The sequence below is a fragment of the Aethalodelphis obliquidens genome, unplaced genomic scaffold, assembly GCF_003676395.1.
Source record: "Aethalodelphis obliquidens isolate GAN/ISIS:26980383/991018 unplaced genomic scaffold, ASM367639v1 scaffold73, whole genome shotgun sequence".
Taxonomy (NCBI): Eukaryota; Metazoa; Chordata; class Mammalia; order Artiodactyla; family Delphinidae; genus Aethalodelphis; species Aethalodelphis obliquidens.
This window is the reverse complement of record NW_020838017.1, coordinates 8,132,919-8,151,014: the sequence shown is the minus strand read 5'-3', so window position 1 is coordinate 8,151,014 and position 18,096 is coordinate 8,132,919.

Below are 18,096 nucleotides of genomic sequence, written 5' to 3'. Positions count from 1 at the left end.
CCAAATATATAAATTAAATTAAAAAGGAAAAAAAAAAGAACTCCCAGAAACACTTGAGGTAAACTTTGAAGAGAGAGTTGGGTCCTGTTCTGCTGGGAAAGAGCAGCTGTGATGTGTTACATTGGCATTTTCCAAGACTATATCCTGAGCCTTCTGCTTTCAACTCCCTCTAGACAATGCACAAACTTTGATGATCACCTCTTCAAAGGCTCTACTTAAAATTATTCCTGTATCCTCAACCTATTTCCTGACCTCATATTCCATCTGTACTTCAGACACAACATAGTTGATCATTTCTAATGCCTGGCTTTCCTATTTCAGTTCATGATTCCACTATTCTTTCATCTTTGACCCTCCCTTTTCCTCACTTCCAAAATTCAAAAAAGTTACCAATCACAGAGATTTTACCTTTATAATTTTTCTCAAGGATGATTTCTTTTATTCATAATTCCTCACCTACAAAATGTCTTCAAAACTTTTCTTGATATTCCAACTAATCCCTCGTTTTTGTTGTTAATAATAATTATGATATAAATGATGTTGATGATGTTGATGATTTGGCCTTGGCCACAATTAGCCCCACCCCCTCAGCTTCAATAAAATAAACAGCTTTAGTCATGACTGGGCTCACAGCAGGACCCGAGAAAAATTGATAAATATTTCTATAGATAGGTATTGAGGCACTATATCGTGATGAAAATGAATAGCAGGCACTTCTCTGGTGGTCCAGTGGTTAAGACTCCACTTCCACTGCAGGGGGCGGGTTTGATTCCAGGTTGAGGAACTAGGATCCTACATGCCGTGCAGTGAAGGAAGGAAGAAAAGGAAGGAAGGAAGGAAGGAAGAAAGGGAGGGAGGGAGGAAGGGAGAAAGGGAGGAAGGAAGAAAATAACAGCCATACACGTTATCATGTATGAATTTCAACTAAGCTTGAGTAAAAAAGCAAGTCACAAAAGAACTTGTGTGATATAGTTCTGTTTATTGACCCAGTCATAAACAAGAACAAACAATGTGCTTTTTAGGGTACATTTTTGGTAAAACTGGAGAGGAAACAAAGGAATGATAAACTCAAAGAGTAGAACAGGGACTGTTTCTAGGGTGGGAAGGAGGGAGACATGATGGGAGGCATGCACAAGGGGTCATAACAGTGAGGGCAATTTATCTGTATCTAAGCAGCGTGGTGGGTAGGTGGGTGCTTACTGTTGTACTGTTTCCCATTTTACCACCTTTGAAATCAGGTGATCACTGTCAGCCAAGTGGCAGGTGTGATAAAGCTGTATTACTTTAGAAATACTTTAATAGGTATGAAGACTCATCATCCTGCTGGGTCATTCCTTGTCCTGAACAGGAATGGAAACCTTTTCCCATTTTCAACTTCCTAGTGTATGAAATGTAGGACTGACTTTAACTTTAAACAGAAACTAACTATAGATGTAGTTGTTTTTGTTTGTTTGTTTGTTTGGCTGCACTGTGTCATACGCTTGTGGGGATTGTGTTCAATCCCCAACCAGGGATTGAACCCGGGCCCTCAGCAGTGAGAGTGCGGAGTCCTAACCACTACACCGCCAGGGAACTCCCAAGTTGTTAAGACTGAGCATGGTGTTGAGTGGATTCTAAGTATCATCTTGATTCAAGTGCAAAATCTTTGACCCTAGATGCCATCTTAATTACCTCTATTTCCCCCACAGTTGTTCACCTAATACTTTCTGTGCAGTGGAGTGTCAGAAATTCTTAGACAAATGAATAAATTTTAATATAACAATGATGTTAAACAGTTAAATGAAAGCTGTGTATTTAATGGTCTATACCTGCACTTTCACGTTAAGATGGTTCAAATCAGAATATATCCGCTCCCAGGGTACCTCATGGTGTGCCAAAGATCCCCAGAATGGGGAGATAGCGCACCACTCACAGTTCTGTGTTGTCGGTCTGACTTGTGAACAACTCATTGAAAACGTTATTTTATTAAACCTCAGACTGTAAAAAACTGGTTTGCTCCAACCTCTACACAAACCACAATAAAATTAACACTCAATATCAAACTCCAAAATATTCTCTAAATATTCAGAAACAATGGAATGGATTTGTTTTTGTAACGCTAGCAGAATTAGTAACTTTGCTTTTCTTTTGTGCCATTTTGTTTAGTTATTTTCTGTTTAATAGAAGTTAAATGAGATTTGTTTTGGGCAACAAACAATAATCAAGGCATCCCCAAAACAGAGCTAAACAAGACCAGAGCATTCGGGGCTTAGAATGTAAAATTTTACAGTTACCTCCAAAGGAAATTACTCATACACCCCCAGAGATACAGACAAGACTGAGAACAGAAGGCATATATCACACAACTTGAAATGTGTATCCCCTTCCTGGATGTATGTGTATGTTGCAATATGAGTTAATTTGTTTTGTAAATCTCCCAATTGTCTTTTTTTTACTTTTTTAAAAAAAATTATTTTATTTATTTATTTTTGGCTGCAATAGGGTCTTCGTTGCTGTGAGGGCTTTCTCTAGTTGCGGCGAGTGGGGGCTACTCTTTGTTGCGGTGCACAGGCTTCTCACCGTGATGGCTTCTCTTGTTGTGGAGCATGGGCTCTAGGCATGCAGGCTTCACTAGTTGTAGAATGAGGGCTCAGTAGTTGTGGCTCACAGGCTCTAGAGCACAGGCTCAGTAGTTGTGGCACACGGGCTTAGTTGCTCTGTGGCATGTGGGATCTTCCTGGACCAGGGCTCGAACCCATGTTCTCTGCATTGGCAGGTGGATTCTTAACCACTGTGCCACCACGGAAGCCCTCCCAATTAACTTTTGAATAGCGTGATTCAATTTGTTGGATGTGAATATTTAAGCTATGCCCCAACTTTAAGCCAGTTTTTATCATGTCTTCATCCTTTAATATGATGAGGCTCCAACCTCTCTCTCTCATCCATAAGGAGTCCTTTAGAACTACTGATTGTCCCGTTTTGTTCCATATTGAATGAACACAACATATTAAGCACTTTATAAAACATACCGGGGACCTCTGTTCCCTGTTGCTCACCAGCCTTGCCTTGAGGGACAACCAAGGTCAAAATATTATTTTCAAAGCAGCATTTCTCCAAACTCCATCTCTGAAGAAACTCAAGTTCTTTCCAAATAGTTCTAGGAGTCCCCAGTGTCTCACGTGTGTCAAGTGCACTGAGTCCTTTTATCTCCTGTTTGGGATAAGATGCTGGAAAGCGAATAAGGAATTATATGGCAGCTATTATTTATTGAGTGGTTGCTATGTGTCAAGGCTACACAAGTCACAAGGTAAAGGGTAACCTGGACGATGGCAGTAAACATTCCCCTTTCCTTGTAGAAACTCTGGGGGAGGGGAAGCTTATCACACATGGACCTCTGATGAAAACTTGGCCTTAAGACCTTCAAAACCTTGAAAAGACTAGAAGCCAGAAAACATTATCATTTCAAAGTTTTGAGTGATTCTCTAGGTTGGAAGTTGTAGAAACCTGAATTCACTTCTGTGGCCAAATACCTCCTGATCTGGAACCCTTTCCAACAGCTTGTTAGTCCTAAAACGAGAAGTAAAGAACCTTTGCTGACACAGAGACATTTTAAGGGACTTCATTGCTATGGCTGCAAAATTGCTTTGGGGGTGACAATGGTTTTAAAATATTTTCTGTGGGGAAGGGTGAGTTGCATCTGGGAGACTGGGACTTCCACCAGGTCAGCCAACTATTTTCCTACTATCCTTCCCAAGTACCTTCTCTTGTTTACTTTCCAAAGTAATAGTTTCTCCCTTTCTCCCCTCTTCAGAACTCCTGCACACCATACCTTACTCTTTTTTTTTTTTTTTGATGGCTTAGGTGCATTTTATTGGTTTTCTTTACCTCACCCTTACTCGTAATTGACCTTGCTTCAAACTTCACCAGAAAAATAAAATAGTGACTCATTTGGGAATGATTCCTTTAAATCTCTTTAACCATTTGCAATTTGCCTGTAGCTGTTCCTCCTCTGCTTTCCTTCTCTGTGTCCACAGATCCTAAACTATCACATCACGATCTTCATCTAATCCTAATCAAGCCCCCATCCCACCCCATGTTGAAAGACCTGCCTTAAACCAGAGTCCAAAACCTTATCAGTTCTGACTTTGCCCTCCCCACTCTGAGACACAAAGACTGTGAAGGTGGTGCTCTCTCTTAACACAGTATGAATAAATTTATCTTATCAACCAGCTCTGGCTCCCCTCTCCCCTCAGGCACTTAGCTCCTTTCTCTTCTGCATTATTACTATTTTTTAAATATTTATTTAGGCTGTGCCGGGTCTTAGTTGTGGCACGCAGGATCTTCAGTTGCTGCATGTGGACTTCTTAGTTGCGGCATGTGAACTCTTAGTTGCGGAATGCAGGATCCAGTTCCCCAACCAGGGAATGAACCCGGGCCCCTTGCACTGGGAGCTCGGAGTCTTACCCACTGGACCAGCAGGGAAGTCCCTCTTCTGCATTATTATTCTCTTTCTCTCTACTGGGTCAGTATACAAATTTACCCTAACAGAGCCCATCCTTAAACAACACTCCCTTTACCCTTTAGCTTTCAGCCACTTTATTGCTTCCCATCACAGCAACATTAAAAAAAAATGATGTTTTAAATAGGTAATACATTCACATGCTTCAAAAATTCCAAAGGCTGATTCCCTTTGCTGGAGGCATCTTTTATGTAGTTGGAGAGATATACACATGGAACCATACAGCAATAGCGCCATATTATACACACTATTCTCTACCTTTCACTAAACAACACATCCTGGAAATCTTTCTGTATCTGTATAGAAAGATCATAGCCAAATTTTTGGTAGTTCTTCCCCTCACTCTCCTCTCTTTAATCCATTCTAATAAGGTGGCTTCTGTTACTTCGGATGAAATGACTATCCTCAAGGTCACCCAAGATCTCCACTTGTTAAATCCAAAGCCTGCATTTCAGTCCTCATCTTATTACACTTCTTGGCAGCATCTGACACAGCAAACACTCCCTCCCTCTTGAAACACTTCATTGCCTTGCAGAGGAGAATTTGCTGGGAAGCGAATGAAGTATAGGCCACAGGGCTCCTCACTGTTACCTCCCCCTCCCAAGGACCTACAAGGAGTTCTAGCCATGTATCCACAGGGTCATGTCATTTTGTGAAACTTGCAAAATATTTTCACCAAAACCAGTCAAGACCACTGTGTCTTTTCACTCTGATCTCCACTTCATCACACTTTTCCCTGAGTCTTGGCATCCAGCTCAGGGAAGCCGAGTTGCAAGTACATTTAGTTTGGATTTAGTCATACTGTACGCAGATACAGAGAAAAAGAACTAGGCATGGCTTTCTTGACATAAGAGAAATCATTTTAGGCCCGAGCCATTTTGTCATCTAAGCCTGGCTCCAATGCTTACCCTGGAACAGGTCTCAGTAATTAATGATCTTAAGGGAACAAAAGAATGCAGTAACAAAGCAGTCAAGGAACAACAGTTCAGTGATAAAACAAAGTCCTAGTTCCTCCTCAAGGCATATACATGACAACCTGATGCAGAACTTCGAGTTCTGCAGGAACTACGGCCCCTACCCAGGTGGAGGATGGAATGATGATGTTGACCTTTTCTGACCCTCGTGACTTCAATCAACTAAAGCCTGGACTCTGTCAATCTTCGCCCCAATTCTGTGCTGAATTCTATTATACTCAAGGCCTTCATGAATATGCATGTGCCCTTAGCTTAAAACTTCCCCAATTTAGCTGTTCAGGGAGACACTGCTTTGGGAAAGACCCCCAGTGTTCTCCTTATTTGCTGCAAGTAGTAAATCCTTCCTTCCTCCTTTCTTGGCTTGGTCTTTTGGCTCGACACTGACCAAGAGGCAAACCCAGTTTTTGGGTAACAATACCAGTGTAGTGGTACCAGTATGGAAGGAGTTCCAGGGATAAATACTCCATCAGCTCACTATGCCACCTCATCCAGAGTTGTGACATGAAGATGCAGGACCTGAGGTCATATCATGACACCCGGCTCTATAGGCACGTAGGATCAATGTCTGAAACATACAGAGCCAGAAGCTAATCTGTGAGAAAGTCTTTCAATTTTCAGACATGTATATCTGTAAGCAGGAATCAGATTGTCACTGATGACTTACCAAATTAGAAGTCCTCTTCTATCAGGAATATACTTGACCATGCAGCATAAGTTACCAAACTCAGGTTCAGCTGCTTGCAGCTCTAAGGCCAATGATCGAGAGCTAAGTATCAATAGAAAGGAAAGATGCTTTAGTCAGAAAAGCCAGCAACCTGGGGAGAAGGTGGACTCATGTCCTAAGACAAACTCAAAGATTCTGCTCAGCCATGACAGTTTTTAAATGGAAAAAGGTGGCTGAGGGGGAGGGTGCGGGGGAATCATCAAGGCAGGAGGTTGGCTTCTGCATCATTCTCCATTGCATGCAGGCTGGCTAACTCTCTCTTCAGATGTCATCTTGCCTGTGAAATCTGCCTGCAGGGTTGTTAAGGGAGCAACCCTTAGTAATTGGTAGAGAGCTGGTCATTATTTAACTACTTCATTCTTCATTCTTACTCCTTTTTATCTAGGAAAAGAATCAACAGCATAAGCAAGGCTTGGTGTGCATTCAGGAGAGCATAAGTCAGGAGTTAGCTTAAATGGCCTAGTGACCTCATTCCTACACTTACGTTCTTTCAAAGTTAGAGGGGAACAGAAATGGACAAACAGGAAAGGGGCAAAAGAGCTGCTTTCAATTCCCTACTGTCAACATCATTCCATTTCTATGGGATTAGAGGTGAAGGTCCATCTTCTATAACTTCTTCATGCTGACTTAAGGTGCCATATTCTTAGAGTAGAAGATGTCAACATGGGTCTGTAGCATCTCTTTGCTGACAATTTTAGTTGCCCACTTACAGATATGTGCAGAACAAGCTACAATTATTTTGATGCCCACAAAGATATTTATTATTATGAGCAATAATGTTAATTCCATTCTCTTGAGGCCAGTTCTTGGAACTGTGTTAGCCACAGATTCAGTGCTGCTCAAGATAGAGCAGTTTATGTCACGGCTGCAGGCTGGTCATCATGCAGTTAGCTCTCTTCTCTGGTGATAGTTATAGTATCTGTAAAACAACTCAGGAATATGCATCAGACACTGAGTCTGTGACTGTATTGTCCTAGCCATGAACTGCTTGGTTTTGTACTTCGGGGGCCCTGTAGGGTTCTCCTCTGTTCCATATACAATTTAAAAAAGGACTGTGCTTTTAAAAATGGGAATCATGCAAAATAGAATATATCAGAATTCCTGTGTTTGTAGGGCAGGAACTTGAACAGTCCTACTGTGAATACACACGCGTGAAGCTGTGTGTTTTATGCATCCTGACATTATTGGACTGCATTTTACTATACTTGCCACATCTTGTCCTTCAAAATCTGGTGGTTCCATAAGAAATGGCACCAAAATTGACACCAGGAAAGTCAAGTGATCTGAAGAAACCAGCGTTCCAGACACAAAACTCCTACCCTTTTTCATCAAGAAATCAATGTATCAGGGCTTCCCTGGTGGTGCAGTGGTTGAGAGTCTGCCTGCCAATACAGGGGACGCGGGTTCGAGCCCTGGTCTGGGAGGATCCCACATGCCGCGGAGCAACTAGGCCCGTGAGCCACAACTACTGAGCCTGCGCATCTGGAGCCTGTGCTCCGCAACAAGAGAGGCCGCGATAGTGAGGGGCCCACGCACCACGATGAAGAGTGGCCCCCGCTTGCTGCAACTAGAGAGAGCCCTCGCACAGAAACGAAGACCCAACACAGCCATAAATAAATAAATTAAAAAAAAAAAGAAATCAATGTATCAGAATAAAAGGAATTTGATTTCACAACTACCTTGCTCTATACACTGTAGCAGCAATTTAAATCACATTGGGGGACTTCCCTGGCAGTCCAGTGGTTAAGACTCTGTGCTTCCACCGCAGAGGATGTGGATTCAATCCCTGGTGGGGGGAATAAGATCCTGTATTGCGTGAGGCACAGCCAAAAAAAAAGCCCCAAACAAACAAACAAACAAACAAACCACATTGGAATTGCTCTTGTGTATGCCTAATTTCCTAATTTTAGATTTTTTTGATGGGGGGTACTAATGATCATTTCACTATTTAACTATGATGATGAGGAGGTATCTTTATGGAAGCCAAAAACATAAACTGAAAAAAAGAAGACAGGTAAAAATTTTTAAATGCCAAAAATATTTCTTATTACATCACAACAGAAACTAAAGGCTCTTGTGATCAAAATCATGAAGATTAGGGAAAGATTCATGATAGCCAACAGAAGAGACTAAAGTGATTATGGGAATCAAAACACTTCTAAACAACAAACAGTAAACAGAAGAAGGAAGATGGTAGAAAAACTATGTAGATTCAATAGAACACAAAGAAGGTCAGAAGGTACCTCACTTTGATGAATTCATTGATTTTGATAACTGCCATACCTGTCATTGTGGTCTGTTTAAGGAGCAATAATTTCATTCAATACTGAATAATCAAAGAGTTCATATTTTCCACCAAATTTTGATCAATAATATTAACAGAGAATTAAACAGAACAGATCATGGGAAAACATATACTTCTCAAACAGATATATACATTTAAAAAATATTTTTAAATGGTCAAACTGCTATGAGAACCTGGGTAGCCTATTCTAAAACTAAAGGTTGCATTTATCATTTTGTTTGTAAACTGTTTTCAACAAGACAGACATTACATCAGACAGGTTTTTGGACTGGATAAATATATTAAGAAGTTTCAAAAGTCAAGTACATTCCACATAGCACGAGAAGGCCATGTTTACTTGAAATATATGGAAGTCCAATAAACATGCACTAGACCAATTTCTTGAAAAGTAAACAGGAAAAACATTCTGAATTATTTTGAAATGCCATAAAGTGTAGCAGCAGCTATTAAATTTTTAAATAAAAATGGCTTCCAGGGCTTCCCTGGTGGCGCAGTGGTTGAGAGTCCGCCTGCCGATGCAGGGCACACGGGTTCGTGCCCCGGTCCGGGAAGATCCCACATGCCGCGGAGCGGCTGGGCCCGTGAGCCATGGCCGCTGAGCCTGCGCGTCCGGAGCCTGTGCTCCGCAACGGGAGAGGCCACAACAGTCAGAGGCCCGAGTACCGCAAAAAAAAAAAAAAAAAAAAGGCTTCCAGAGGTCACAGTGAAAAAATTGTGTTCTTTAAACAAAGGCAGTTTCATGGAAATCATTGAACTAATTGCTAAATTCTATTCTATTTTTGCATAAGGACTTGGAAAAATGTCAAAATAAAAGAACAATGTGACTTATCTGAAATCATATTAAAAATTAATCAAAATAATGAAAAGGTATTCAAAATTAAGTAGCGAATCAAACAAGCCAGATATCCAATACCATTCCATTACTTAGAGTCTATTTTGGAGTGATGAACGCTGATCAGATGGTGATTATTGTTTTTTCTTTTTTTTGGCTGCATGGGGCAGCACGTGGGGTCTTAGTTCCCCAACCAGGGATTGAACCTGCGCCCCCTGCAGTGGAAGTGCGGAGTCTTAACCACTGGACCTCTGGGGAAGTCCCTGATTATTGTATTCTACGTTAACAATAGAAACACCCGTGAACAATTTTTAACTTTTCTCTAACTGAAAACCATCTATTTGTGCCTTTATTCAACAACTGCAATTTTCCACTGAATAGTATTCATGGTCAGTTATGCTATTATGTAACTGTTAGGAAAGGTGAGAGCAAAGGGCTACCAGCATTCTTTTAAAACATAAAGTATGTGGAATTTTCGTAATTTTGGTGGAGAAAAATCTGCCTTGATAGTACGTGGAGTTATTGACTACTTCAGTATTTTGTAACAGTTAGGAAGACGACAGAAAACCTTTTGGGTTCCTCTCACATATGGAGCATTTGAAACAAACATCCTTGGATTTTTCTTTAAGAAATCTAAGTGTAATGAGATGATCTGCCTGTTTTAAGGCTGTTCTAAGCCTTGCAATATGGATACGACAATGTTTCAAGGATTCCAACACATATTTTTCAAAGACTCAGAAAGCCTAGCACAACCAGATGCAAAGAGTTTATTCAAAAATTTGGTGAAATTAGACTATGTTGTTTTAATTGCAATTTGGAAAAGTGTTTTGGAATATTTCAAAAAACAAGTGAGAAATTACAGACTTTTGATTTGGATTTACATAAAGGATATTATGTCATTTAAAATTTATACATTAAATAATGGAGTCAAAATTCAGAAGAAAAGATAATGGAATGCAAAACAAAAGTGATGGATTAATTATTCTGATACTGAGAAGCAGAGTGTAACAAAAAGCCTGCAGATCATACTAAAAGCAGTAACACATAAGGAGGAAGAGCTACACTTTGACTAGAAGGAATGAATAAACTTGCAGATTGTTTGGAAATTCCACTAATAAAGAGAAGTGAATCATATAAGTTCATTGGGAAAAGATTTAAATTTCTTACTAATTTTCACTGGAAAACTGATGTTGATGAAACTAACATAAAACTTCTTATATGACACTACAACAAGGACGTTGATGACAACTGGTTAATGAGTATTGTCAATTCAAAAAACATTTAAGGTAGCTATTGCAGAAGAAAACTTAAAATGCCCTAATATCTTACAGCTTGTGAAACAAACTTGATAGATGTTTTCCAAAGTTGACATCAGTCCTAAAAATGTACATGACATTATGAATTGTGACTTGTGAAGCTGAAACTTTAAAAAATTAGTAATAGCAATAATAACAAAATGAACCCAATAAAAAATACTATAAAAATTATGTGTGAGGTAGATTGTCTCATCTATTAATTTCATTTTAGAGTCATAAATGCTATTATATTTGTTATGAACAGAGGCTATTGGGTTTGATAAGATTAAATACTGAGCTAATCCAGGGTAGCTTCCCAGTCTCTTCCTATCACATCACATTGTTTTGTTTTCATCATAGCAGTTATCACTAGCTAACAGTTTTGTGTTAATTAATTGGTTTGATTATTCCCTGCCTACCTGCTCTAAAATGCAATTCTTGTGAGAGTAGTGACCTTATCTGTCTTATTTAATGTTTTATCCTCAGTGTCTAGAACAGTGTCAGGCACAGAGTTGGCCTCATTCAGTGGTAATCAAATGGATGGGTGGGTGGATGGATGGATGGATAAATGAATGAATGAATGAATGAAGAGGATGGTGATAGTGTCTGTTTCCTATTCACCCCTCATATTGAATTTGAATCTCTCTCATTTAAGAAGTGATGATCAGAAACTGACAGAAAGGCTAAGTGAAATTCTGAGCATGGGCTGAAAGCCTTCTATGGGAGATTTTGGCAGATCCTGGATGCAGACAGAGCTGTGTGGGGCTCAGGTGAGAAGATGTGGCACAGAATTGGGAGGAGACATTCTCCTTCACTCCACATCACTCCCAGTGTTCCTATGTAACTCTGAGGACTCGTGGCTTTGGTGGCTTCCAAAAAGCTTTGGCAAGGCTTCTGTAATTTTAAGAGAAGCCAGTGATTTGGCAAGTTGGAGCTGGAGAAGGAAGGGATGGAACACCATATGGTACCTAGAACTGCCATCTGGGTTGTAGGCACTTGGGAGGCTCCCCGTTGGGGATTTCCAGAAATTACTTGTGTTGTGGGCAGGTAAGTTCTGCCTGAGCAGATAGGGACTGGATGGTAAGTTCTGCTTGAGCAGATAGCAGATATTTAGAGTCATGGCCATTTGCACACCAAAATTAATTTTGATCTCTTGTTGAGTTTACAGGCTGATGGGGCAAGCAAGGTACAGATTACATACATATTACCCCTCATTTTACGTCATCTAGATCTTTGACATAATCTATATATATAGTTCTGTAAGAATCAGTATTGAGCTACATGATAACTGTGTTGTCTCTTTCTCTTGTCCTTAATTTGGAGCCACCATACATAGTTGTAAATATCAAGGACCCCCAGCTGAGGGATTCTAGGGAGTTGAAATCCAGTCCTTGCTTCACTTGCCAAACCTTATGCCCTAGCATAGGCTTCTTCTGCCTGGAGAAGAAGTACTTTTTCTTTTTTTGCGGTACGTGGGCCTCTCACTGTTGTGGCCTCTCCCACTGTGGAGCACAGGCTCCGGACGCGCAGGCTCAGCGGCCATGGCTCATGGGCCCAGCCGCTCCGCAGCATGTGGGATCTTCCTGGACCGGGACACGAACCCGTGTCCCCTGCATCGGCAGGTGGACTCTCAACCACTGCACCACCAGGGAAGCCCCAGAAGTACTTTTTCTTAATCGACACACAAATACTATCTGCTCACTGAGACTTGGGACTGCGGTCCACCTAAAAGGACATTTTTTATTTGCATGAAATATGTGTATATGAAAAAGGACATTTTTTATTTGCATGAAATATGTGTATATGAACTAGTGGAATCTCTGCAGAGGAAATGACATGAACCAGGGCAGAGAAGTGGGGGTAAATGCAAGGTCTGTGAGCTGTGGGGAGGGGTGGAGACAGTGGAAAATGGCTGCAGAGGATCTATGTTGAAACGTAGTGAGATTTTTGCAGCAGACTAGTCCCAGAAGAGGGAAATTATAGAAACTACTACGTCAAGGCTCAGTGAGGAAGGAGGTAAATATTTTTTAAAAGTCCCCGTTGGGGAGGGTGAGGAAAAAGACACTTCCCTATAATGCTGGTTCGATATAAACGGTATAACCTCTTTGGGGGAACTTTGGCAGTTTCTACCAAAATTACAAGTGCACATGCCCTTTGACCCAGAATCATTTTCTTTTTCTTATTAGTCATCCATTTTGTACCCATCAGTGTATACATGTCAATCCCAATCTCCCAATTCATCACACCACCACCACCACCACCCCGCGGCTTTCCCCCCTTGGTGTCCATAGGTTTGTTCTCTACATCTGTGTCTCAATTTCTGCCCTGCAAACCGCTTCATCTGTACCATTTTTCTAGGTTCCACATATATGCGTTAATATACGATATTTGTTTTTCTCTTTCTGACTTACTTCATTCTGTATGACAGTCTCTAGTTCCACCCACATCTCTACAAATGACGCAGTTTCATTCCTTTTTATGGCTGAGTAATATTCCATTATATACATGTACCACTTCTTCTTTATCCATTCATCTGTCAATGGACACTTAGGTTGCTTCCATGACCGGGCTATTGTAAATAGTGCTGCAATGAACATTGGGGTGCATGTGTCCTTTTGAATTATGTTTTTCTCTGGGTATATGCCCAGTAGTGGGATTGCTGGATCATATGACAATTCTATTTTTAGTTTTTTAAGGGACCTCCATACTGTTCTTCATATCGGCTGTATCAACTTACACTCCCACCAACAGTGCAAGAGGTTTCCCTTTTCGCCACACCCTCTCCAGCATTTGTTGTTTCTAGAATTTCTGATGATGCCCATTCTAACTGGTGTGAGGGGATACCTCATTGTACTTTTGATTTGCACTTCTCTAATAATTAGTGATGTTGAACAGCTTTTCATGTGTTCCTTGGCCATCTGTATGTCTTCTTTGGAGAAATGTCCATTTAGGTCTTCTGCCCATTTTTGGATTGGGTTGTTTGTTTTTTTAATATTGAGTTGCATGAGCTGTTTATATATTTTGGAGATTAATCCTTTGTCCCTTGATGCATTTGCAAATATTCTGTCCCATTCTGAGGGTTGTCTTTTCAACCTGTTTGTAGTTTCCTTTGCTTTGAAAAAGCTTTTAAGTTTCTTTAGGTCCCATTTGTTTATTTTTGTTTTTATTTCCACTACTCTAGGAGGTGGATCAAAAAAGATGTTGCTGTGATTTATGTCAAAGAGTGTTCTTCCTACGTTTTCCTTTAAGAGTTTTATAGTGTCCGGTCTTACATTTAGGTCTCTAAACCATTTTGAGTTTCTTTTTTGTTTATGGTGTTAGGGAGTGTTCTAATTTCATTCTTTTATATGTAGCTGTCCAGTTTTCCCAGCACCAGTTATTGAGAGATTGTCTTTTCTCCATTGTATATCCTGGACTCCTTTGTCATAGATTAGTTGACCATAGGTACATGGGTTTATCTCTGGGCTTTAAATACTGTTCCATTGATGTATATTTCTGCTTTTGTGCCAGTACCATATTGTCTTGATTACTGTAGTTTTGTAGCATAGTCTGAAGTCAGGGAATCTGATTCCTCCAGCTCTGTTTTAAGTGGAAAAGGCAAGGTAAAGAATACATTGTTTAGAATGATGATGCAGGTGTAGAAATCAAGGGAAAGAAGTGTGTGTGTGTGTATTTATATGTATAAAATAAAGGATACATAAAAAACCATTATGGTTGCTTCTGAGTCAGGAAACTGGTTGCTAAGAGACAGCAGTGTAAGGAAAACTTTTTATAGTGTGTCTTATTCTTCTACCGCCGATTTGAACTCATGTGTATTATGTATTTAAGAAGAAAATTTAAATTGAGATATGCTTTAGACTACTTAAAGGAAAAAAATAGCATCCATGATCCTAGATGCTCTAATCACGTAAGATACTTTTTAAGAGAAAAAAGTTTTGATTAGTTTATTTCTTTAAAAATTAGGCCTTTGTTACTTCTGCCTTTATGAGTCTTCTGGATTCCTGTTTTCATATTAACTATTCCAGCAATGGTCACTTAGTTCCACTTTAATTCAAAATTCTTAACAGCATCTGCACTTAATCAACCATCCAAAAACATTTGATTGTGCTTATTTTTCAAATGGATTTTAATGAATCGTATCATTCAAGCCCCAGACTGAAACACATTATGTAAGGACTTCAAAATTATTCACATCATTTAATTCTATTTTATGTAGGTGCTCAATAAAGATTGAGCAATAATACCATCCCCATGTGTATTAATAAATGTTCCTCCTGACTTTGGTGGAACGAACAAGTCTATTCATTTTTTTCCTCCTTGAAAAAGAAATTGAAAACTGCCAAATGCACATTTTCCCCAGTTCCAAGTCTACGTCCAACCACACCCTGTCTGGACATAAAAATGCAGCCTCACACTCAAGTTTGTTATTGTTAAGTACTTCCAGACACTGGTAAGCAACTTCTTCCTGTCCCCTGATCTCTATCCCCAAAAAAGAGAAAAAGAAATTTAGCCAGAAAGCTCAAGTATTTTTAATCAATAATTGGGACAATAAAGCAGATGTTCCTGAAGTAATACCCTTGATCAATAAATATTCTAATCCCTTTGCAACAAAGGAAAAGGAAAATTTCTCTTAAAATAGTGTGATACCTCCACAGAAAGCCCTTTATATTCCATTATAAAGGAGTGCCAGACACAGCCTGCATTTTTGTAATAAATATTGCTTGAAATATTTAAACTTCTCTCGGCCATGGAATTTTGTGTCAAAAATAGTTGTTCTTGTTATAGTTGTAGCTATGTGTTAACAGATCAGTACATTTGTTATAAGTGCATGTTGTTGCCCACCCAGACTGTGCAAGTCCAGGATCCTAAAGCAGTAAAGCAGTGTCTCCACCAGCCTGCTACTTATTGGAAAGAATAATGGGAGGTCAATGGGCCAAAGAAATATGATGGGTCATCTCTCCTAAGTCCCAAATCTGGGGCTTTTGGTTAAGCCAAAGGGGAGTTTTCAGTGGTCTTAAAATAAATTTTTTTTTTTTTTTTTGGCCACGCGGCTTGCAGAATCTTAGTTCCCAGACCAGGGATTGAAGCTGTGCTCCCTGCAGTGGAAGCACACAGTTCTAACCACTGGACCTCCAAGGAATTCCGTAAAATAACTTTTTAAAGTTTACTAATCCATAGGTACAGGTATTGTAGCATTAAGCAGTAGGAAATCACAATAAGGCATCAGAATAAATGCAGTAAAGACTTTTTTGCATTCTTTGACCACTATCAACCACAATGGAGGTTTTCAATGATTTTCTTTTTTAGCCAAGGACACTCATTCTTATCTATTATATCAGGAATATCACTTAACATGCTCTTAAGGAGCTAATGTAGCACATTAAGCATCATGAAAAATTACGCTGGCATGTGCTGAGGATCTGTTCTCCCAGTGTTCAGTACCAGAGTCCCAATTCCCGACCGCTCCCTGCCTCCCTCCAGGCCTCCTCAATAAACACTCCATAAACAGAGTATTTGCTCCCATGTAGTTTATGCATATGTCCTCTAGGTGTCTTCAGTGACCAGCTTTCGAGGAGATTTTCGTGCACATGGGCCAGCTGGCAAGGGAAGAGCTCAGCTTGCAAGAGTAAGTTCTCAATGAAGTACTGTATTCTGGATTCCACATCTGTCTCTTGTGCAATAAATACTTCTAGACATTTAAAAAACGTTTCAAGTTCATCTTTTCTAACTAATAAAAAAACCTTTTTGCATTCATCTTAGGTAAATACTGGCCTCATAATGCTACAATGTGACTACTCAGGAAATATTCTCCCAATGTAAGTGGTTTAAATTAAGTTGTTTAAAAAACCCCCAAAACAACCTTCAGGGAATTCCCCGGTGGTCCAGTGGTTAGAGGACTCTGAGCTTCCACTGCAGGGGGCCCAGGTTCGACCCCTGGTTGGGGAACTAAGATCTCACAAGCCACGCTGTGTGGCCAAAACAAAAACACCCTCAGTGGCCAAAGCAAGCACATTTCTTGGGGAAGGGGGTTAGGAGATAAAATGTGTAATTATTGTCTGTTTTCCTTTGCTATTACAGGTTTGCACTTAGGGAAAATTCTAAAAATATATTGAGTGGGAAGATGGTGTTCTTGAAACCCAAGGAAAGAGTCTGAAGAGGGGGCTGCGATCTGGGATTTGACACTGATAAATGTGGGTGGGGTCAATGTACCTTGTGCTGGGAAGTTTTTGTTATAAGCCAGAAGATCTGTTGACTCTGTTTCCAAGGCTCCATGCCACCTAGTATAAGATATTGAGGGCCAAGCAGAGGTTTGCAACATCTAAAAATGTCACTTTCAAGTAAGTGTTCTTCAAATATTTTTCCAAAGATTTTTACATTCAAACAAGTAAGCTGGGAAATTAATTTGCAATGATAGTGAGAAGACAACTATACAGTATTCCATGGAGTCGCTTCCTCTTATTGCTTTGTCCTTAGAGCTACAGATTATCAAAACCTTTCTGTTTTTAAGCTTTTTATTTGGAAATAGTTTCAAACTTACAAAAAGTTGCAAAAGTTAAGAGAGTTACAAGGAACACTCTTAGACCTTTCATCCAGATTCATCTACATAACGTTTATGCCATTTGCTTTGTCATTTGTGCTCAGTATCTGTCTCTGTCTCTGTTTCTCTCAGTCTCTGCCTCCTTGATTTTTTCTTGAAATGTTTAAAGGTAACTTACAAATATCATGGCCCTTTACACCTAAATTCTTCAGTGTGTATTTCATAAGAATGACTAAAATATGGTCATTTATGTTTTAAATTCACATATCCATATTCAAATTTTATCTGTAATCTAGTAATGTCATTTTATAGTATTTTTTTCCTTTCCTGTGGATCTAGTCTAGGGTTAGGTATTATACTTAGTTGTCAAGTCTCTTTAACCTCAATTAATCGGGAACAAATCCCACAACATTTCTTTGTCCCTTATGATACCTATAATTTTTTAAAAATATACTTGACCCCCTTTAAAAAATGAATACAACATTCCTCATTTTGTGTTCATCTGATGTTTCCTTTTGATTAGACTGAGGTTGTACATTCTCAGCTGGATTACTGCACAGGTGGTGTGTCCTCTCTGGACATCACTTCTGAAAGCACACGATGTCCGTCTGTCTCTTGTTGGTGATACTAATTTTGGTACCTTGGTCAAGGCGTTGCCTGGTTTTCCCATTATATGATTACTTTTTTTGGTTTTTTTTTGGCTGCATCGTGCAGCTTGTGGGATCTTAGTTCCCTGAACAGGGATCAAACCTAGGCCCTCAGCAGTGAAAGCGTGGAGTCCTAACCACTGGACCACCAGGGAATCCCCTACAATAACTTTTCTTCTCTCTCTTGCAACTGATATGACTATGCAAATGTCCCTATCTCATCAAAATTTCCTCCAAGACTTAACATTCATTGACAATTCTTTCTTAGCTTGATTTTAACCAT